Source organism: Elgaria multicarinata, chromosome 3 (assembly GCF_023053635.1).
Source record: "Elgaria multicarinata webbii isolate HBS135686 ecotype San Diego chromosome 3, rElgMul1.1.pri, whole genome shotgun sequence".
NCBI lineage: Eukaryota > Metazoa > Chordata > Lepidosauria > Squamata > Anguidae > Elgaria > Elgaria multicarinata.
Window position 1 is genome coordinate 173,010,790 of NC_086173.1, and position 23,439 is coordinate 173,034,228.

Below are 23,439 nucleotides of genomic sequence, written 5' to 3' on the forward strand. Positions count from 1 at the left end.
CGGGGCCCCATGGCCGCCCGGTAGCATAAGTCCCTGAAGGGCTGAAGCTCCACGTCTGAGCAGGTGTTGCTCCCAGGGTGGTTCTCCTGCACTCTCCCTTCCCAGGGCTCTGCACGGCTCCCTTCCTGGATGTTGCAGGAGACGTTTTCTGGTTCAGGGCCTGCAAAGCTTTGCTCTTCCATCTTCACACTCTTCTCCATCTCTGATCCCACCAGGACTCGAAACAGTCTCCTGCCTTGGCTGCCAATTTCTTCTTTGAGACAGGGACTGCGCTGTAGGAATTAAAACGGAGATTATGAAGGAGGTACACAAGGTAGACCTGGTTAAAGTTCCCAACACAGCCGCCCCCCTCCCACCGGTTCCCAGTGAAACAATGGAACTGATGCCAATTCACCTGAAAATAACCACACTTCACCAAGGCTTCAGGCAATTTATTAAATCAGAGTAAGGCCCTGAGCGTATGAACAATTAACAGGAGACAGGGGAGGGTGTGTGGGGGAAAACAGTCTAAAAGTTACCATGAAACTAAAAGGCCACAGCAGAAACTAAACAACTTTAAAAGAGCAATAAAAGCCACATCAAGTCAAGCTGTTGATTCAGAGCCACCCAAAGAAAGACACTAAATCCTGGCTTCCTAATACGTGATGGCACGGGGGTCCCTTTGTCACCCTTCTGGACCCCAAGCAGAATGACCCTTCCCCAAATGAACAGAGAGCAAAAACTGGAAACTGACTAACTTCTCCCCAGAACTAAACCGGTGGGGTGGCCTGGCTGCACCAATCCACAAACAAGCTCTCCAGGGCTCCCGGTGAGGCGAGAAGGTTCCCATCTTCAGCTGCACAGATCAACAACCCTGAGGAAGGGCCTTGGGCTACCGGCTGCCTTGGTAAAACCTGGTAACAGAGCCAGATGGCTGCTTGATTGATCTTTCTGAGGAAGGACAGCCGAACAAACACACACACACCCGCCAGCTACAAGGCCCATGTGCCTTCCCCAATAATTTGATCCTTGTAAACACCAGCCTGACAAGGTAGACCACAAGTCCAAGCTTCAGAGCTGGTATTTCGAGGGGGTGTCGAGGAACCCTGGAAAGGTAGGTCACCTCTAAGTGGGATCGCTGAGTGGTGGTCAAAGACTCTAAGACGTAGGAGGTTGTGGTCTCTACCACACTAGAGACCTTCAAGAGGCAGCTGAACAACCATCTGTCAGGTATGCTTTAGGGTGGATTTCTGCATTGAGCAGGGGGTCGATGGCCTTATAGGCCCCTTCCAACTCCACTATTCTATGATTCTCTCTTTTTTAGAAGGTTTATTACGAGCAGCGCTTAGCACTGCAAGGTGGAAGCCCTCAGAGGACCCAAGGAACTGCCCACTATTTTCAGGAAAGGATAACATACTTATAGGGTCAGTCCCCTTAGAAACAAGGCAGAACCTCTCCATAGAACACACCAATCATAAAACAGTAACAGGTAAGCTTCTCAGACAGTTATAAAACAGGATTTTACACATGTGCAGAGTGCAATCTTTTCAAGGACAGAAAAATAATACATCAATGATTACTGAGAAACTTGTGCCCATCTGTTCATTTCATGGTTGGCTATTTCTAAAGCAAGCCACGACACCCTCTAACATTCCTAGGAGGCACACAATCTTGTGAAACTAGTGTTTCAATACTCTTCTCAAGAGTTGGTGTCATGGTTGCATCCTTAAAACATTTTCCAGTTACTGTGGAAGTATAGATACTTTGATTTCTAGAGAACAGGCCCAAAGCAATTTTATTAGCACAGGGTGGGCACAGGGGAAGCCCACATACCTATTTGCTTGAATTCCTGGACAGGGTGCAGCTGAGAAGAACAGACCACCGTGTTCATAAGAGCCAGCACCTGTCTCAAAGGGGACTCCGCGACCCCCAGCCGACAGGAACCAGATTTGTGGTTGAAAATGAAGCTCTTACTCTACCCTGATGGGAGAGAGAGAGTGTAACCAGAGCTGAATTAATGCCATTAAAAGTTAATAATGTGTGAAAGTTTATTTTAAAATTAAGCAAGAAAACACTGAATACTTTTTCAGCTTGTTAAACAAATGAAATATGCCACTAAGGAAGCCTTAAGAGGTGAATGGTGCCAGGCCCAACTAGCAGCAGTTGAATTGCTATTGAGCTCTAGTTAAACTTCCACCAGTCCAAAGTAGATAGATGCAATGATAAAAGCTTTCAACCACATAACAGTATAGTCTACAATTTCATGGTTTAGGCAGCCGATGTTACGTCCGGCCTTATCAAGATTACAGGAGTGTTTCCCTTTGTTATAGGTGATCAGTGAAAAGAGCATTCCATCACGTTAGGGCCGAAATTGAGGGTGGGTCATTCTGACGTTCATAAAATGGAAAATGTTTCACCAATCTTTCTGAAACGGAGAAATGCTGGTTTTACATACCCTGCACGTTTCAAGAAGATTGGTGAAATATTGAGGGCAGGATGGCAGTTCAAAGAACCAAAGTGGGAAAAGCCTCTCTGCTTCAAACTGACACAGATCTGCTTCCGGGTGGCGACCATTTTTTTTTTTTGCTCACTAAAAGCTCTGAATTGGGACCCTTACCCTTCAAACCAGTGGTGTGATCCTGTCCCCCTGTCCTTCTAGTTTTTGGAATGGCTTTTCTTTTTTCAAAATTCACTTCCGTTGATTTTTAATTAATATATTTCTTTGCCCCAGTAAAGTGAATGGAAGGCCCGATAGAGCAGGAGCATGCTCAGTAGCGTTGCTCTCCCCCCTCCCTCCTGTCTCAAATAGATTGGAATGTTGGAAATAAGATTTGTTGCCTGGCTCATCTAGGAGCCATTTCCTTCTGCAGTTGAGCCAAGGCCCTGTCTGGGCCCTCTCCTTCCCCACAGTGCTGTGGAGGCCAGGGAGGGAGAGAGAAACTATCTGCCTTGCTTGGAGGGAGGCCCTTTCCTGGCCGCCAAGGAAAAAGAAAACCTGGCTGGTTCTGGTAGGGGTTTGATTGACTTTGTTGTGTGTCTGTGATTGTGAAGTGGGAGGGGTGTGTTGTGTGTTTGAAGTGCTGGTGCATCCTTCTTAATTCAAAGTAAAGAATATATGGCAAACTTACCTTTGGGGTGGCAGTTCCTCACCCAAGCCTCTTATAAACTTTATGGAAAGAAATATTGAGTTGAGACTAGGAATGAGAGGAGGTTAACTCTGGCCTACCTGCCATGAGTTTAAGCTTCTTCAGGTAGTGTGTGTTTCTTTAAAAGGTGCTGAACTACATTTTAAGCTTTCTTTTATAGATTTGTGTGTGTGTGTATTTTGAATTTGAACACAAATATACGTCTCTTAAAAAAATCTCTGGTGTGAAGGAAGGTGAATGGTTTTGGTTGTACATAGAAAATATTTTCCTTTCTCTGTGTACCTGCTTCTTATAAGCTAAGTCTGCTGCTTTATGTTTGTATGAAAGGAAAACATTTTCTAAAATGTACATCCATGAATCTTATACCCAAAACATTACTTCACACCAGAGAAATGGTTAAGGGACCTAGTTTTTGCTACAACCTGGCACCCTCCAGTTGCTGTAGATTTAGTTTAACAGAATCATAGAATTCAATGCCCCTCAGTAGTCCAGGGCATGTAGTCCGCTTCATCCTCCTCTTCATTTTATCCTCACTACGACCCTGTAAGGTAGTATAGGCTGAAGGAAAGCCGGGAAGGGGGGGCATAAGGAATTACATTTATATACCGCCCCATAGCCTGGGTGTATTTATTTATTACATTGATATACCACCCCATAGCCAAAGCTCTGCAATAAATACCTAAATGTATTGTTAATGATCTCCAGTTATTGACATAGCAAGAAAATTCGAGCAAGGAAGCAACATTTGGTGATGGCTTTCATTTGGAAGTTATGTGATATGTGGGTTATCAAGCAGTTATATGAAAAATGCTAGATACTCTGATCCTTGCTTTAAGTGGATTCTTTGATGTCAATATAGTAAAAATTATAAATTTTAGTGTGATTTTTAAAATAATTACACTATAGCGTCATAATTTGAATTTTTTAAATATTGTAAATTGGGAAATTATTATTTTTTTAAATCTCCCCTGTGTGGGTTCTTTGATGTCTACTCAAGGTCCCACTACAGCTGAAGCTTTCCCCACATCCCATACACTTATATGGCTTCTTTCCTGTGTGGTCATCCGTTACACAAAGCCATGAAATTCAATAAACAAAAAACCTACGGTTTACAAAACAACATTAAAGGCTCCACAGTTTTCAACCAAACTCCAAAAAGCAGGGAAATTGGGAGTTAAGGCTCACAAACCTTTAACGCCTGGAGGCAGAAAGTGCCAGTGAAATTCCCATTCTCCCAAAGCAGATATAAACCATGAGGACGGGATGGAGAATAGGATATGCAGAGGTGACTGTGGGGTTGTGGAAAACTGATGACGAACAATTTAGGGCCACCTACTTCTCTTTTTGTTTAGAGCAGCCCTTCCCCAACCTGGTGCCCTCCAAAGGTGTTGGACTACAACTCCCATCATTGCAAGTCAGTATGTCCCGTGGACAGGAATGCTGTGACTTGTACTCTCAAGCATGTGGAGGGCAGCAGGCTATCATATGCAGAGTTGCTGTAACAGCGATTTCTCCCCACTCTCAGGATGTGAACATCGGGCTTACTTAATACATCAAAGAGGGACGTACTAAAACCAGCAGCAGGCTCCCTTCTTAATCAACAAAAGCACCCCAGGTTGTATTTTGAAGGCCTCGTGACCAAAGTGACTTGTTAATTTTACTTATTCACTAGGTTTGAATCAGGGGACATTCCTCCTCCCCACCTGGGACCTTTCCTCTTGTGTCCCTCCCAGACCCCCCTTTCTCCAGCCTTCCCTTCCGCGATCCCCTAGTTATGGGGAGGGAAGGAGGTGCAAGGCGGGGGGGTCTCCTGGAGGGTCCCCAAGTGGGTCAGTCCCCTGGGGAGGGCTCGGGGCTCCCTCTCTCTTCCCACCCACCCCCTGCCCCAAACCTGCACCCCCTGTCCTGGGGGGGCTCTCTTTCCGCCCCCTCCCCCCTGGAACCCCCTTGCAATCTGCTCTCACCGGCTCCTTTGCAGGGGAAAAGAGGCTGCAGGCAGCGGAAACACGAGGCTCGCAGGAGCAGGAGGAGAATCCCAGGATCCTTTGCAATGGGGGGGGGGGAGGAAGTGTGGGGCAGGAAAGGAGGGGGCCTCATCCAGATTTGGCTCTTCATGGGCCTCTCTAGGACCCAGCCCCCTCTCCTCCTCTTTAACCCTTGGATGGAGGCAACACTAGAGAGCCGCAGAGGCTCCTGGCAGAGACGCGGACCTGGGAAGGGGGCTTTTCCACAATGGGGGTGGTCTTTCATCCCCTCTGCAGCATCGCCCCCCATCTGCTGCTGGGGGCTTCGCGGGATCCACAGCCGTTTCCCCTTTGAGTGTGCAAAGCAGCCTCCGGCATAAGAGCCCTCCATCCTTCTGCCTGCCGTTTCTGCAGAACAGCGTCCCCCAACCTGGTGCCCTTCAGAACTCTAAACACGAATAGATGCTCTAAAAAGAGAGAGGTCAAGTAAGGTGAGCCTATGAAAAGGAGGACAGGACTCCTGTATCTTTAACAGTTTCATAGAAAAGGGAATTTCAGCAAGTGTCATTTGTATATATGGAGAACCTGGTGAAATTCCCTCTTCATCCCAACAGTTAAAGCTGCAGGAGCTTTGCCCTCTTTTAAATCTGGTCACTCTAGTATAGCTCCTGCAGCTTTTACTGTGGTGATGAAGAGGGAATTTCACCAGGTTCCCTATATGTACAAATGGCACCTGCTGAAATTCCCTTTTCTATGCATCTGTTAAAGATACAGGAGCCCTGTCCTCCTTTTCATAGGCTCACCCTACTTGACCTTCTTCTTCTTCTTCTTCTTCTTCTTCTTCTTCTTCTTATTATTATTATTATTATTATTATTATTATTATTTATATAGCACCATCAATGTACATGGTGCTGTACAGAGTAAAACAGTAAATAGCAAGACCCTGCTGCATAGGCTTACATTCTAATAAAATCATAATAAAACAATAAGGAGGGGAAGAGAATGCAAACAGGCACAGGGTAGGGTAAAACTAACAGTATAAAGTTAGAACAAAATCTAGTTTTAAAAGCTTTAGGAAAAAGAAAAGTTAAGGAAAAGTTAAGAAAAGTTTAGGAAAAAGAAAAGAAAAGACCTCTCTCTTTTTAGAGCATCTATTCGTGTATAACGGCAACAGTGTAGCTTAGCTGAAGAAGCCTGCAGGAACAGGGGGGAAAGTCTTCAGCTTATGTCTCAAAGCGGCAGAACCAGCTTTATTTAATCAGACGGGGCAGCGGTGCTACTATTGGGCTAAATGCCCCCTCCCCGAAAAGCACCCCCCTCAGTCCACGTTTCTGTCAGGAGCCCCGGAGGAGCCTCCATCCAAGGGTTAAGGAGGAGAGGGGGCTGGGTCCTAGAGCCAAGGCTGGATGATGACCCACACTTCCCGCCCCACACTTCCCCCCATGGCAAAGGAGCCTGGGATTCTCCCCCCTGCCATTCATGCATGGTGTGTCCCACCTGCAGCTTCTTTCGCCCTGCAGAGGAGCAGGTGTGGGCAAAAGGCAAGGGGGTCCCAGGGGGGAGAAGGAAAGGGTTGGTGGAAAGAGCCCCCCCACCAGGGCAGGTACAGAAAAGGGAGGGAGCCATGGGAAGGGGGTGGGTGGGAAGAGAGGGAGGGTGCCCCCCTGGTGAAAAGCAAGGGTGGCTGATGGTGCTTCACTTCCTCCTCCCCCCCCCCCGTGCTTCATGGGTCCCACCTGCAGCTTCTTTCGCCCTGCAGAGGAACAGGTGAGGGCATAACATGCAAGTGGGCCCTGGGGAGCCCTCAGGGCAGGGAGCATTTGGGTCGGGAGCGGTCCTAAGACCTTGATTTGGGCCCCGTCGAGAGATTCCCGGACAGGTGCGCTGGGCTCCCCTCCCGCTGCCCCTTCCCAACACACCTGGAGAGGCATCCGGCACCCGCTGCATCCTCCGGACGGCCTTCAAGAGAAGAAGCCCGATTGCAACGATCCAATGGGGAAGTGATCAGGGGATGGACTCCTCTTTCCAGGTAATCCTGGTGCAGGGGCAGCCCTGGTAGGCGAAGAAGCTGTAACCAGCCAGAACTCCTCTTTGCCCCGGAGACCACCTGGGCCTCAAGCGAGGCCTCCGGGGCTCTGTCCCTGCGAAGTCACGGTGGTGGGGGTGGGCACCCCATCTAGAAGAGGCCCCAACCTCATTCCCCTACCCAGGACCGGCCCACCCACAGAGCCTCCGGCTGAATTCGGACGACCCAATAATCTACTGGGGGTGGGTGGAGGTAAGAGGAACACATTGGGAAACTACCGTTGATTAGCACGCCGTCCGAAGTCAGCCTCTGCCTGGGATTGGTAGCTTAAAGTTTAGACTATAATGTTATGTGGCTGAAAGTTTTAACGTTGCATTGAACTCGTTTGGACTGTTGGAAGTTCAACTAAATAACAATTCAACTGCTGCTCATTGGGGCCGAGTACTCTTTTCATGTTGTTTTCCAGCAGGCCTTAGCAGGAGTTAAGCTGAATTTCTTTGTCATCGTTGTGTGTTTCACATTTCACTGCTGTATGTGATGTTCTTTTGCATTTACTTCCTTTAAAACCCATTCATCTCTGAAGGCTTCCTGTGTGGCCTGTTGCAGTGGTTTAACAAGTTGAAAGAGTATTCGTTGATCTCTTGCTTAGGTTTTAAAATAAACTTTCCCCACATTTTCATCTTTTAATAGCCTTAAGTCAGCTCTCTCGCCTATTGGGACAGAGCCAGAACCTCATTTTCAACCAGGAGCCTGATTCATGTGGGAACAGGGTTGTGGGGTCCCATTGGAGACAGGTCCTGGGCATTAAGTTGGCTACAGCTGGCTCTAACTCATGCACCTCTCCATTTGAATTCCTACAGGACAGTCCTTGCCTGAAGAGAGAAATTGGCAGCCAAGGAAGGAGACCTTTTGAGTCCTGGTGGGAGCAGAGATGGAGAAGAGAGTAAAAATGGAAGAGCAAAACTTTGCTGGCCCTGAGGCAGGAAAAGGCCCCTGTACCATCCAGGAAGGGAACAGTGCAGAGCCCTGGGAAGGAAGAGTGCAGGAGGACCAGCCTGGGAGCAACACCGGCTCAGACGCGGAGCACCAGCGCTTCAGGGGGTTCTGCTACCAAGAGGCTGAAGGGCCCCGAGAGGTTTCCAGCCAACTCCACCACCTTTGCCATCAGTGGCTGAAGCCAGGAAGGTGCACAAAAGCTGAGATGCTGGATCTGGTGGTCCTGGAGCAGTTCCTGGGTCAGAGAGTATAGAGCGGAGACCAGTTCCCAGGCGGTGGCCCTGGCAGAAGGCTTCCTCCTGAGCCAGGTGGAGGACAAAGAGCAGGTGAGAGCATTTCGTCCTGGTGACTAAAAGGGACTGTATCCTCAATACGTACCTCAACTTTTTTTGGCAAGTCCTCTAAGGAAGGAATTTCATTTCATTTTTCATTCATTACGTGTTTATACCGCCCAATATCCGAAGCTCTCTGGGTGGTTTACAGAAATTAAAACTTCAACAATATTTAACAATATACTTCTCAACAATATCACAATAATATCCAAAAGTATACAAAATACAAGTTTACGGCAAAACAGGGCACATAAGAGGGGGGACTTGGAATGTTTCTGCCCCTGAAGTTTCTACCTCCCAAACTTCAGCTCCAGCCTTGTTTTTAAAGTCTCCAGGTGGGGGGGGGGGAGGGGAGCAGGTGGAAGAGCTCACCCTTGGTGGAACAGCGTTTCCCCCCACTGAAGCAGCGATGCCCCAATTTCCAATGGTCCAACCTCCAAGTATCGTTGTTCATCATGTGTAGAGCAAGCCTTCCTCGGAGGATAGTTAAGCTAACACTGGACGGTTAAAATATGCAATTCGCTACCACCGGAAGTAATGATGGCCCCCAATTTAAAACAAGGGTTAGACAAATTCCTGGGGGGGGGGGGGAGGATTATGAGTGGCTACTAGTCCAGATGGCTATATCCTACTTCCAGAATCAGAAGCAGTATGTCTATGAACACCAGTCGCTGGGGAACTTGGGCTGGAGGGTGCTGTGACACTCATGTCCTGCTTGTGAATTCGTGGTCAACGGCTGATGGGCCACTGTGGGGGGAGAATGCTGGACTAGATGGACCCTTGTTCCGATCCAGAACGGCTGTTCTTACGTTCTTATGATCACAGGAGAAATGAATGGGTTTGTGAGGTTCTGGGGAAGGAGGGGATCCTTCTTCAACCAATGGCAGAGCCCCCCAGCAGGACAGGAATAGCATTCGTAGACACCAAACTGCTGTTTTTACAGCGGAAGATGCTGCATATCAGGGAATGTCTGGGAGGTTCTGTCTTTCCTCCTGGGTGGTTTTCAGAGTGTTCAAGTGCTTTGCTTATGCTGAGGTCATTCTCTAAGGCTCCTCCGACAAAGAGTGCTGTGTGGTTTGGAAGGTAGATCAACTTTAGTAGGAGCCCTGAAATGCAAACCAATTGGGAAATGCTGCCCTTGGCCTTCACCTGACCCATTGATTTCCTTCCCTAATCTTCTCTGTCTGGGATCCTCCATTCTATTCTAGGTGCAGCGGATGTTGGCCAGGGCACCCACACATTTCCCTGAGGCAGAGAAGGCTCCACCGGGCATCGCACAGAGGCCACTGGACAGGCATCACCACAGACATGATTGTAAATAAGAATCTGTTTATTGTAAAAATTGCAAAATTAAACAAATTGGCATGGTGGTTATAGAAGTATACAATCTCTCTTTCTTTGGTTACTAGAAAAGAGAATGAAATGTAAATACAAGACTGAGTACAAGAATTGCAATTGCAAAAGCAGGTATTACAAATTTAGCTAATAAGTTAATGGCGTGAGCTTCTAGCATTGTTATAACTCCTCCTTATCCACTTCGGTTTACTCTTTGTGGTCTAAATTATTATTATTATTATTATTATTTATTTATATAGCACCATCAATGTACATGGTGCTGTACAGAGTAAAACAGTAAATTAAACTAAACTATACCTTGCGCTATACTAAAACTTTGTAGATAACCCTCCCTACTCTATGCTGAAGTTCCTCTAGGCGTGTGAAGAATAAAAGCGGAAGTCAGAGAACTTCTAAGACTTGGGAATAATTTCAAGTTCCAGCTTCAGAAAATAAACCCAAGTCTTGGAGCAGCGGTTCTCAACCTGTGGGTCGAACAACCCTTTCACAGGGGTCGCCTAAGACCATCGGAAAACACATACCGTATTTTCCGGCGTATAAGACGACTGGGCGTATAAGACGACCCCCAACTTTTCCAGTTAAAATATAGAGTTTGGGATGTACTCGCCGTATAAGACTACCCTCTTCCAACGCACACCACACGCGTGCGCACACACACACACAGCTTCTCTCTCCCTCGCTCTCCTCCTTCCTTTCCTCCCTCGCTTTCTCTCTCTCTCTCTCACACACACACAGGCACACACAGAACTCAGGAGCTCGTGGCTTCGGTTGAAGGCGAGCGGCTCCGGCTCCCTTTGCCTGCCTCAACACCGACACCCTCAGAACCCAAACAGTAAAAGGGGGGGAGGAGAAAAAGAAAGAGGCGGAGGAGGGCAACAGTGTGCGTGTACCCGGCGTATAAGACGACCCCCAACTTTTGAGAAGATTTTCCTGGGTTAAAAAGTCGTCTTATACGCCGGAAAATACGGTATTTCCGATGGTCTTTTTTTCAAGACAAAAATTTCATTTATTTGTAATTAGAAATAAATATTTCACAATATATAATTACATATTGCTTTTGTGATTGATCACTATGCTTTAATTATGTTCAGTTTGTAACAATGAAAATACATCCTGCATCACAGATATTTACATTACGATTCATAACAGTAGCAAAATTACAGTTATGAAGTAGCAACAAAAATAATTTTATGGTTGGGGGTCAACACAACATGAGGAACTGTATTAAAGGGTCGCGGCATTAGGAAGGTTGAAAACCACAGTCTTAGAGGGTAATGGTACTCTAAGTCCCAACTTTCAGGAAAATACTCTGAGTCTCAAAGTCTAAAATTGTAAAGAGGTCCATAATTACCCAGCTCCGTCAAGTCCCAGTCTGAGGTGAAGTTGAAGAGTAAAATAAAAAATTCCGTCTTACTGCTCTGCTACACTTGTTCTGGCTCAAAGGTGGGGGTCAATGAGTGATGAGAGCCCCATATACACATAGATCTCTCTCTCTGGCTCTGTGTCTCTGGCTCTGTGTCACTGGAAAATCCAATGCTACAATAGGTATTGTTTGAAAGAAAAATAACATTCTAGGCAAAACATTCATTTTTTTATATAATTTTTTTAAAAAAACACAAAATAAACATCTTACAAAAACAACAACACAACATACTACATACATTTAACTAAATGTTGAATACATATATATTGAGTAAATATTATCTATTACTTATCCTATCATACAATATACCATTCTTAACATATAAGTGCCCCCCCCACCTCGGGATCTATTCCTGCTTCCAAAATCTCATGCTTTCTTCCGCTGGCGGTTTCCCACTTCCTTTAGAAAACACAAATATTAGGAACTGTTTCCAAATTCCTTCAAAATCATTTGATTTAGCTGTACCTCTTCTCCATTTAATATTACTTGTCAATTTATCATTAACGGCTATATCCCATACTTCTTTGTACCATTCTTCAATAGAATATTCCCCTTGAATCTTCCAGTTCCTAGCTACAATCAATCTCGCTGCAGTCAGCAAATTCGTTATCAGTTCCTTAATTTCCTTTTTTACATTTAAAATCATCTTCAAATAGTGACAGCAATGCAATTCTAGTATCCATTCTAGGCAAAACATTCATTTTAATTGTTGCAATTCTCCCCAAAAGTGACAGCTGAACCTTCTCCCATCTTGCAAAACTTTTTAAAACTTCATTCCAAGCCTTAAAATAATTATTATGAAATAACACACAATTCGTTTGTCAAAACAATTCCCAAACATTTTACCTTCTTTTCAATTTGAAAATCTGTATTTTCTTATCAAAATTTCGATACCCTTTAAAGGATCTTCCAGAGTCAAGACCAAATCATCTGCAAATGCCCTCAACTTATCTCTCTCTTTCTTTTATCTTTACTCACTCCTCCAATTCTCTCAGCTTGTCTGATTTCTGAATCCAGCAATTCCAACACTAAAATAAACAGTAGCGGTGACAGTGGGCAGCCCTGTCTTGTCCCTCTCTGTATTTCACATGGTTTGGACACATCTCCATTAATCATTATTTGTATTTTTTGAGAATTATGGATGGATTTCAGCCACTTTATGACATTTACTCCAAAGTCCAGTTCTTCTAAGGTTCTAAGTAAAAAAAATCCAACTAAGGTTGTAAAATGCTTTCTCTGCAACCACGATATTTCGACAGATATTCCAGAACATTTAAAACTGTTCTTACATTGTCTTCCATCTGTCTTTTGGGTAAGAAGCCACCTTGATCCTCATGAATGAATTTTTGTAGGACTTTCTTCAGTCTTTCCACCAAGGTTGCTGTGAATAACTTATAATCATTTGATAGTGATATTTGGTGATTCAAAATTTCTTTAGTTCACTAAATTCCCCCCCCCCCATATCCCGTACTGTTGGTAGTTGTCATTGAAGCACTTTAATTTGTTGAAGAACAGTTGCCTTTCCAGGTGTTTTCCTCAGGTCTTCTTGTTGTGCACCTTCAGAGAAGATAGGACAAAGCACAGGCAATTCTCCTCTAATCGGTAGACAATACGGGCAGAAAGGAGTCTCTAGCACTGGTGACCTGCAAAGTGTGTGCAATGTTCATGTTCCTGCCTGAACTCGACATGAAAAGGAAACTCCCTGGAAAAGGGTGACAGTTAGGAGCAGAAGAACTAGAAGGCATTCTACACTGGTTAACAATTAGAGTTAAACAACCACTTTCAGCTACTGGAGGACAGTCTGCAGAGGAAGAATTACAGGAGACACCATGCAGCAGTGAACAAGACTCAGAAGGTCGGTCGACCAAGAAGAGAAGAGTAGTTGTTGTTGGAGACTTCCTGCTGCATGGGATTAAAACTCAGGTATGTCATGAAGACCCATGGACTCGCCAGGAAGGCTAAACCTGAGAATGAGCTGAGATTAGCGAGGGATGCTAAAAGCAATAAAAAGGCTTTCTACAGATACGTGAATAGTAAAACACACAGGAAAGAAATGGTGGTTCAGCTGCTTAACGAGGATGGGTAATTGATAACAGATGACAAAGAAAAGGCTGAAGTGCTCAATTCCTACTTTGGCTCAGTCTTCTCCCAAAAGCAGGTCTATGATCCCCCTGGAAAAAGTGACGCAGAAGTTGAGGGGGCAGGATTGCAGTCTGAGATTGACAAACAAATGGTCAAAGAACATCTAATATCCTTGAATGAGTTCAAATCTCCAGGGCCCAATGAACTGCATCCTAGAGTAATGAAGGAGGTAGCGGAAGAACTCTCAGAACCACTGTCTATTCTCTTTGCGAAATCATGGAAGACAGGAGAGGTGCCGTATGTCTGGAGGAGGGCTAACATTGTCCCTTCTTCAAACAGGGCAAAAAAGAGGAACCTGAGAAAAGACAGACCAGTCAATCTGACATCCATCTCCAGGAAAATTCTGGAGCAGATTCTAAAGAAGTCAGTCTGGAAGCACCTTGAAAACAATACAATTATTACTTGAAACCAACAGGGATTTGTCAAGAACAAATCCTATCAGACTAATCTGATCTCATTGTCACATCTTGAGTATTTCACCTAGTTCTACGCACAACACTTCAAGAAGGATGCAGACAAGCTGGAGCGTCTTCAGAGGATGATCAGGGGCCTAGAAACAAGGCCCTATGAGAGAGAGTGCGCTATGGCTGCAAGAAAGGCAAATGCTATTTTGGGCTGCATTAATAGAAGTATAGCTTCCAAATTGCGTGAGGTACTGATTTCTCTGTATTTGGCCCTGGTTATGCCTCATCTAGAGTATTTCGTCCAGTTCTGGGCTCCACACTTCAAGAAGGACGCAGACAAGCTGGAGCGTGTTCAGAAGAGGGCAACCAGGATGATCAGAGGTCTAGAAACAAAGCCCTATGAAGAGAGACTGAAAGAACTGGGCATGTTTAGCCTGGAGAAGAGAAGGTTGAGGGGAGACAGGATAGCACTCTTCAAATACTTAAAAGGTTGTCACATAGAGGAGGGCCAGGATCTCTTCTTGATCATTCCAGGATGCAAGACACAGAATAATGGGCTCAAGTTACAGGAAGGCAGATTCTGGCTGTACATCAGAAAAAACTTCTTGTTAGAGCAGTATGACAATGAAACCAGTTACCTTGGAAGGTTGTGGGCTCTCCCATACTAGAGGCCTTCAAGAGGCAGCTGGACAACCATCTGTCAGATATGTTTTAGGGTGGATTCCTGCATTGAGCAGTGGGGTAGGACTCGATGGCTTTATAGACCTCTTTCAACTCTACTATTCTATGATGCTATATATGCTACACTAAAAATTTATAGGGCTTCTCCCCAGTGTGAATTCTTTGATGCCGCTTATGGCTTGTGCTGTGAGCAAAGATCTTCCCACACTCTAAGCATTTATAGGGCTTCTCCCCAGAGTGAATTACTTGATGCTGCTTAAGTTGTGCGTGCTGAGCAAAGGTCTTCCCACACTCTAAGCATTTATAGGGCTTCTCTCCAGTGTGAATTCTTTGATGCTGCTTAAGGCTTGTGCTGTGAGCAAAGGTCTTCCCACACTCTAAGCATTTATAGGGCTTCTCACCAGTGTGAATACTTTGATGCTGCTTAAGTTTTGAGCTTAGAACAAAGGACTTCCCACACTCTAAGCATTTATAGGGCTTCTCACCAGTGTGAATACTTTGATGTTGCTTAAGGTGTGAGCTCTGAACAAAGGCCTCCCCACACTCTAAGCATTTATAGGGCTTCTCTCCAGTGTGAATTCTTTGATGCTGCTTAAGGCTTGTGCTGTGAACAAAGGCCTTCCCACACTCAAAGCATTTATAGGGCTTCTCCCCAGTGTGAATTCTTTGATGCTGCTGAAGGCATGCATTTCGAGCAAAACTCTTCTCGCATTCTAAGCATTTATAGGGCTTCTCCCCAGTGTGAATTCGTTGATGCTGCTTAAGCTGTGTGCTCAGAGGAAAGGTCTTCCCACACTCTAAGCATTTATAGGGCTTCTCCCCAGTGTGAATTCTTTGATGCCGCTCAAAGCTTGTGCTGTGAGCAAAGCTCTTCCCGCATTCTAAGCATTTATAGGGCGTCTCCCCATTGTGATTTCCTTGATGCCACTTAAGTTGTGTCCTGTGAGCAAAGGTCTTCCCACACTCTAAGCATTTAAAGGGCTTCTCCCCAGTGTGAATTCTTTGATGCAGCTTAAGGCTTGCACTGTGAGCAAAGTTCTTCCCGCATTCTAAGCAATGATAGGGCTTTTCCCCAGTGTGAATTCTTTGATGCAGCTTAAGGTTTGTGCTCTGAGCAAAGCTCTTCCCGCATTCTAAGCATTTATAGGGCTTCTCCCCAGTGTGAATTCGTTGATGCTGCTTCAGGTGTGAGCTTAGAACAAAGCTCTTCCCGCATTCTAAGCATTTATAGGGCTTCTCCCCAGTGTGAATTCTTTGATGCAGCTTAAGCTGTGTGCTCTGAGCAAAGCTCTTCTCGCATTCTAAGCATTTATAGGGCTTCTCCCCAGTGTGAATTCTTTGATGGAGCTTAAGGTTTGTGATGTGAGCAAAGCTCTTCCCGCATTCTAAGCATTTATAGGGCTTCTCCCCAGTGTGAATTCTTTGATGCAAGTTAAGTTGTGAGTTGAAAGTGAATTGTTTTTCACACACTAAGCATTGAAACCTTTGATATTTGTTAGAATGAATCTTCTGAGTTTCACTCTGTTTCTTCCTTTTACGAATGTTCTTTTTGCTTGGTGCTTCTAATATTGGAGTTTCACAGACGTCTGATCCTTCAAAAGAAACGGATTCGTTTTCCCTGTTCTCTTCAGTTTCAGTTTTCCTTCTCTGGTATAGGCCATTTTTCTTGCTCTCCCTGTGATCACCTGCAAGTATAAACACAGAAATTGTCTTGAAATCTTGGAACAAAACAAACGGTTGCTGATTTGATTCACAGGATAAAAAGAAAAAATCGTTGGTGAGGCAGATCCTTCTAAACATATTAAATATCCCGATGATCAATAGAACTGAGAACTAGACTGCCATGCAATGCTTTCATTTATATGGAATAACTCATATAAAGTAGTTGAGAGAATAAATGAACAACATAAAATACTGTAAAAACAAAATACACTTAAAATCTGCCATTTTCTCCTTGCTGATCATTTAACTGGGAACTGGAAAGTTGAATTCAACCCTAATGGTTATTTTCAATGTCTAGTTATATCTTAAAATGAAAAGCAAGCTGTCCAGAGCTGTCTTCTGAAAAGGCTGAACTCTTCTCTCCTCCATGGAGACCATTAAGATAATATCTGTAATATCTTCAATATTATGCAGATGCAATTATAGCAGCAAAATAAGATTGGTTGGCAGCCATCTCTGCCACAGAGCAAGTCCATCAATGGGCTTTTCTCAATGTTTTGTCAGGTCTTCGGAGTCAATGACATTTTTATTCTGCACTGACACAAAGAAAGAAGAGCTGAAATTCCACCTTCCAGGATCTGGCAAGAAGGCAGAGAGGGAGCCCATTCCTTACCCAGAGAGGCCAGGATCCCACAATTCTCCTCCATGACTTCTTTGTGCAGAGACCTTTGGCATGGATCCAGCAGAGCCCACTCCTCCTCCGAGAAATCCACGGCCACCTCCTCAAAGGTCACCAGATCCTGAAAGAAGAAGAAGAAATGATGTTCTCTTTAAGCATTATGTAGCAATCCATGAAGACACGGATGGTGAGGTCCTCTTTCTGAATGCCAAAGCATTGCGAGTGACATTCAAGGCCTTCCCAGCAGCCATCTTGGAGAAGAGCAAAGGCTGAAGGGGCAGGTTCTTCCAGGACCAAAGAGATGTGCAGGAGACGGAGGCCCCCAGGACTCCCCTACCTGCCCAGGCTGTGCAGAAACCGTTTCCACTCCACCACCAAGCGAAAGAGGCCCAGAAGGACCCCCCAGGATCAGTTCACTTCCCCTGCAGGTTGTTTTGCTCACTGTGAGGAAGGTGGGAAGGTGAGAAGGTAAGTCAACATTCTTAACTATTCCCCTTTTCATTGCTTATTTTCAGTGTTTATTTATTTATTGGATTTGTTTACCATACCATAGCCGAAGCACTTAAAAACAATATCCAAATATTTAATACTGCGAAAACATACAATATACACTTACATATAAAACTACTATAACAAGTTTTAAAACTATGACCCTAAAAAAACAGACCCAGGCTAATTAATTACATATTGCTAATTACATATTGCTTGACCTGGCACTGAAAAGATAACAATGTCGGCAGCAGATGAACCACACTGGGGAGATTGTTACACAGTTGGGGGCCACCACGGAGAAGGCCTCTCCCTTGTTGTCGTCTTCTGATTTTCCCTCTGAGTAGGCGCCTGGAGGAGGACCTTAGTTGTTAAGTGTGTAAGACCTCGAACCATGTTACTAAACAACATTTCCTTTTTGAGTATCTCCCCCAGCAAAATCAGGCTCAAGGAGAACATTAAGGCAGCTCATGCACTTCAGGTGTAATTGAGGGAGGGAGACCATGGGGAAGTACATCCACTAATCCTTACCCAGTGAGGAGGGTCTTCCGTCCCCCTCCTGCAAGATTCGCCCATCCAGCGGCCTCTGTGTGATGCCCGGTGGAGCCTTCTCTGCCTCAGGGAAATCTGTGGGTGCTCTGGCCAACATCCCCTGGAACTAGAGCAGGAGGGAAGATTCCAGGGAGAGAAGAGGGATTAGAGAAGGAAAGAAATGACTCAGGTCAAGGCCAAGGGCAGCGTTTCCCAATCGCTTTACCTTTCAGGTCTCATTCTAAAGATGATCTACCATCCAAGCCACACAGCACAGGAACTTGTGTCTTTGACAGGGGACTAAGAGTTCAACCCTGATATCCAGCATTTTCCACTGTAAACACAGCAGTTTGGCATCTACAAATGCTATTCCCCTCCTTCCCCAGAACTCCACAAACCCATTCATTTCTCCTGTGATCATAAGAATGTAGGAAGAGCACCAGCAGGACATGAATGCAATAACACCCTCCTGCCCACGTTCTCCAGAAACTGGTGTACATATAATCAGAGTTGGAAGGGGCCTACAAGGCCATAGAGGCCAACCCCCTGCTCAATGCAGGAATCTACCCTGAAGAATACCTGAAAGACGGTTGTCCAGCTGCCTCTTGAAGGCCTCTAGCATGGGAAAGCCCACAACCTCCCTAGGTCACTGATTCCATTGTCGTACTGCTCTAACAGTCAGGAACTTTTTCCTGATGTCCAGCTGGAATCTGGATTCCTTCAACTTGAACCCATTATTCCATGTCCTGCACTCTGGGAGGAGTGAGAAGAGATCCTGGCCCTCCTCTGTGTGACAACCTTTTAAGTATTTGAAGAGTTCTATCATGTCTCCCCTCAATCTCCTCTTCTCCAGGCTAAACATGCCCAGTTCTTTCAGTCTCTCTTCATAGGGCTTTGTTTCCAGACCTCTGATCATCCTGGCTGTAGGTCAACAGATCCACCCGTAGATCCACTCATAAAACCCTTGGCAAGGACAAATTCATCACACCTTCTGCAAGAATCGCTTTCTGGATCGGGGAGAGCGCTCACCCTCCTGCCCAGGTGTTGAGCTGGGTGTGTTGCCTGCTCCTTCTAGCCCAGAAGACAAGACAGGCAGATTGGTAGCTTTACCCAGCCGCAACAAACAGGTCTAATGCCTTGAGCAGAACGCCAGACACCCCTCCAGTATCCAGCAGAAGACGGGAGGCGCTGCAGCCTAGATTCAGGGCGTGTTGGAGATGGACTGCAACATTGCATGGTGGATCTATGGGTGGATCTGTTGACCTAGAACAGGTAGAGCTGTGAAGGCTTTCAATTGGGAGAAACCCATAGAGTTGGTAGGCATCAGGACTGGATTTTCACTGCACGTTCCTATGCATGCTCTTTGGGCTAGTAGCCATGGGTAGCCTTCTCCTCCAGACATTTATCCAACCCCCTTTTGAAGCCATCCAGATTGACAGCCAACACTTCATCTTGTGGTAGTGTGTTCCATAATTTAATTACGTGCTGTGTGAAGAAGTCCTTCCTTTTATTTGTCCTGGGTCTCCCACCAATCAGTTTCATGGGATGACCCCACTGGGTTCTAGTATTTTGAGAAAGGGAGGAAAATGTCTCCCTATCCACATTCTCCATACCATACAGGGTTGTTGTTGTGAAGATAACATGGAGAGGAGGGGGATTATGTACGGCGCCTTGGGTTCCTTGGGAGGAAAAAAGGTGGGATATAAATGTAATTAATAAATAAAATGAGAGATCAAAATGAGAGATCCTACTTTACACTGGGATAAGCCAATTGGATGCCCATGGTCACCTGTGTGTTCCCAGACACCTTTCTTGAAACCTTCAGTATGGCCCCTCAACTTGTTTTTTAAATTAACGAAGTGGTTTTTTAACAAATTATTATTAACAGCAGCTGCACTTGCTTCATAGAATGGGACCCCCATACCTGACGGAACGCCTCTCCCGACATGAACCTACCTGTACACTACGCTCAACACCTAAGATCCTCCTCCAAGTGCCTACTCCGAGGGAAGCTCGGCGGATGACAACAAGGGAGAGGGCCTTTTCGCTGGTGTCCCCTCGATTGTGGAATGATCTCCCCGATGAGGCTCGCCTGGCACCAACATTGTTATCTTTCAGGCGCCACGTCAAGACTTTTCTCCCAAGCATTTAACAATATTTCACAACGCTACGTTTGTTTTTAACAGCCCCCAGAACTGTTGTTTTTAAATGGATACTGTTTTTATGTTTTTGATGGTTTTAAATTTTGTATACTTTTTTAAAAAAGTTTACTGTTTTTAACCTTTGTGAACCGCCCAGGGAGCTTCAGCTATGGGGCGGTATATAAATCAAATAAATATAAATAAATATATAAGATGTTTATGATAGTAACTGTAGAGCAGGTGATAAAGCCAAGCAGACATGTGGTTTGAGGGGAAAAAACAAAATAAAATTTGTTCAGCTGATCTTAGTTACTTCAAATTCAAGTTAACTTGCTTAATCTACTAGTTTTAATAAAAACTGTAATCTTAAAACTCTTAAAATCTTTTCTCCTTTCACTCTCCACACCACTGACAATCCTAATGACATTTTTATTAAATGTTGAAGGAGGTGCAATGACAAGTTAGCAGATGACACAAAATTGGGTGGGATAGATAATACCCTGGAAGACAGAAAAAAACTTCAAAGTGATCTTGATGGGCTGGAGTGCTGGGCTGAATGAAATTGAATAGGGATAAATGCCAAGTTCTACATTTAGGAAATAGAAACATTTACAAGAGGGGGGATACTTGACTCAGCAATACTACAAACAAGAAGGATCTTGGAATTGTTGTAGATCACAAGCTGAATATGAGCCAACAGTGTGATGTGGCTGCAAAAAAAGCAAATGCTATTTTGGGCTGCTTTAAAAGAAGTACAGCTTCAAAATCGCATGAGGTACTGGTTCCCCTTTATGCGGCCCTGGCTATGCCACATCTTGAGTATTTTGCCCAATTCTGCGCGACACACTTCAAGAAGGATGCAGACAAGCTGGAGCATGTTCAGAGGATGATCAGGGGCCTGGAAACAAAGCCCTATGAGGAGAGACCGAAAGAACTGGGCATGTTTAGCCTGGAGAAGAGAAGATGGAGAGGAGATATGATAGCATTCTTCAAATGCTTTAAAGGTTGTCACGCAGAGGAGGGCCAGGATCTCTTCTCGATCCTCCCAGAGTTCAGGACATGGAATAACGGGCTCAAGTTAAAGGAAGCCAGATTCCGGCTGGACATCAGGAAAAACTTCCTGACTGTTAGAGCAGTACGACAATGGAATCAGTTGCCTGGTGAGGTTGTGAGCTTTCCCACACTAGAGGCCTTCAAGAGGCAGCTGGACAACCATCTGTCAGGGATGCTTTAGGGGGGATTCCTGCATTGAGCAGGGGGTTGGACTCAATGGCCTTGTAGACCCCTTCCAACTCTGCTATTCTATGATTCTATAAGCAAAGTGCTAGAACACCAGCCAGAAGGAAAGACAGAACCTCCCAGACAGGCCCTGATATCCATTTTCCACTGTAAACATGGGAGGTTGGTGTCTACAAATGCTATTCCTGTTATGTTGGGAGGACTCTGACACTTGTTGAAGAAGGATCTCCTCCTTCCCCAGAACTTCACAAACCCATTCACTTCTCCTCTCGTCATGAGAAACTAAGAAGAGCCATTCTGGATCAGAACAAGGGTCCATCTAGTCCAGCATTCTCTCCCCACAGTGGTCCATCACCTGGAGGTACGATATAGCCATCAGGACTAGTAGCCATTCACAGCCTTCTCCTCCAGGATTTTGTCTACCCCCATTTTAAACCATCTAAATTGGTGGCCATCACTACGTCCTCTGGTAGGGAACTGCATATTTTAACCATCCAGTGTTAGCTTAACTATCCTCCAATGAGGGCCTGCTCTACACGTGAAGAGCAACTATACTTGGGGATTGGACCATTGGAAATTGGGGCATCCCTTCCTTGAAGGACATGTAAAATAAAGTTGAGATAAGTATTCAGAACACAGTCCCTGTTAGTTATCAAGATGAAATGCTCTCACCTGCTCTTGGTCCTCTCCCTGACTCAGGAGGAAGCCTTCTGCCAGGGCCACCGCCTGGGAACTGGTCTCCGCTCCACACTCTCTGACCCAGCTCTCCATCTCCGGGGGCAGGACAGCCAGGAACTTCTCCAGGACCACCAGGTCCAGCATCTGAGCTTTCGTGTGCTTTTCTGGCTTCAGCCACTGGCAGCAAAGGTGGTGGAGACGGCTGCAAACCCCTCGGGGCCCCATGGCCTCCTGGTAGCAGAAGTCCCTGAAGGGCTGAAGCTCCACGTATGAGCAGGCGTTGCTCCCAGGCTGGTCCTGCTGCACTCTTCCTTCCCAGGGCTCTGCACGGCTCCCTTCCTGGATGTTGCAGGAGACGTTTTCTGGTTCAGGGCCTGCAAAGCTTTGCTCTTCCATCTTCACTCGCTTCTCCATCTCTGATCCCACCAGGACTCGAAACAGTCTCCTTTGAGGTAGAGACTGCGCTGTATGAATTAAAACGGAGATTATGAAGGAGGCACACAAGGTAGACCTGGGTTCCAGTTCCCAACCCAGACGTCCCCTTCCCACCGGTTCCCAGTGAAACACTGGAACTGGAGCCAGTTCACCTGAAAATAACCACACTTCACCAAGGCTTCAGGCAATTTATTAAATCAGAGTAAGGCCCTGAGCGTATGAACAATTAACGAGAGACAGGGGAGGGTGTGTGGGGGAAAACAGTCTGAAAGTTACAATGAAACTAAAAGGCCACAGCAGAGAACAACTTCAAACGAGCAATAAAAGCCACATCACGGCAAGCCGTTGAGTCAGAGTGACCCAAAGAGGAACAAAAAATCCTGGCTACCTAATACCTGATGGCACGGGGGTCCCTTCGCCACCCTTCAGGGCCCCGAACAACATGACCCTTCCCCAAATAAACAGAGACCATGAACTGGAAACTGACTAACTTATCCCCCCAACTAAACAGGTGGGGTGGCCTGGCTCCACCAATCCACAAACAGCAAGCTCTCCAGGGCTCCCGGTGAGGAGAGAAGGTTTATAAGGGAAGTAAATGCAGAATGACGTCACATCCGGAAGCAAAATGTGAAACACATAATGATTTACAAAGAAATACATGTGTACACTCTGCCAAACACACTGCAGTTTAACGCCTCCTAAGGTGTATGTATTATATGTAATGTTTGTCTATGTGCTGTTGGGAAATAAAAAGTTTAAATGTAAAAAAAAAAGGTTATAAATAACATTCTGGACTCAGGGAGTCTCTAGCCGTGAGGAGTAAAACACACATTGAAACTTCTTCTCATGGAGGCCTCTTGTTCAGGATCCTGCATTGAGAGCAGGTCTGAGTCCATCTCAGGCTCCAGAAAGGAAAACCTTCGGCCCTCCAGGAAATAAGAGGTCTGCTGATGAACCAGAGTTTCTCTCCCAATCTGTCCCAGGGCTCCCTTTCTATGCCTTCTCTGCAACCAGCACTTGAACCCCAAACAGGGACCAGAGTAACAGCGATTTCTCCCCACTCTCAGGATGTGAAGATCGGGCTCACTTAACACATCAAAGAGGGACGCCCTAAAACCAGCAGCAGGCTCCCTTC

The 23,439-nt window shown here is 45.5% G+C and overlaps 1 pseudogene; it reads right to left on the reverse strand.

The window, feature by feature from the left end:
- Positions 1-23,439, reverse strand: part of LOC134395798 (zinc finger protein 208-like) — a 215,598-nt pseudogene that overhangs the window by 45,553 nt on the left and 146,606 nt on the right.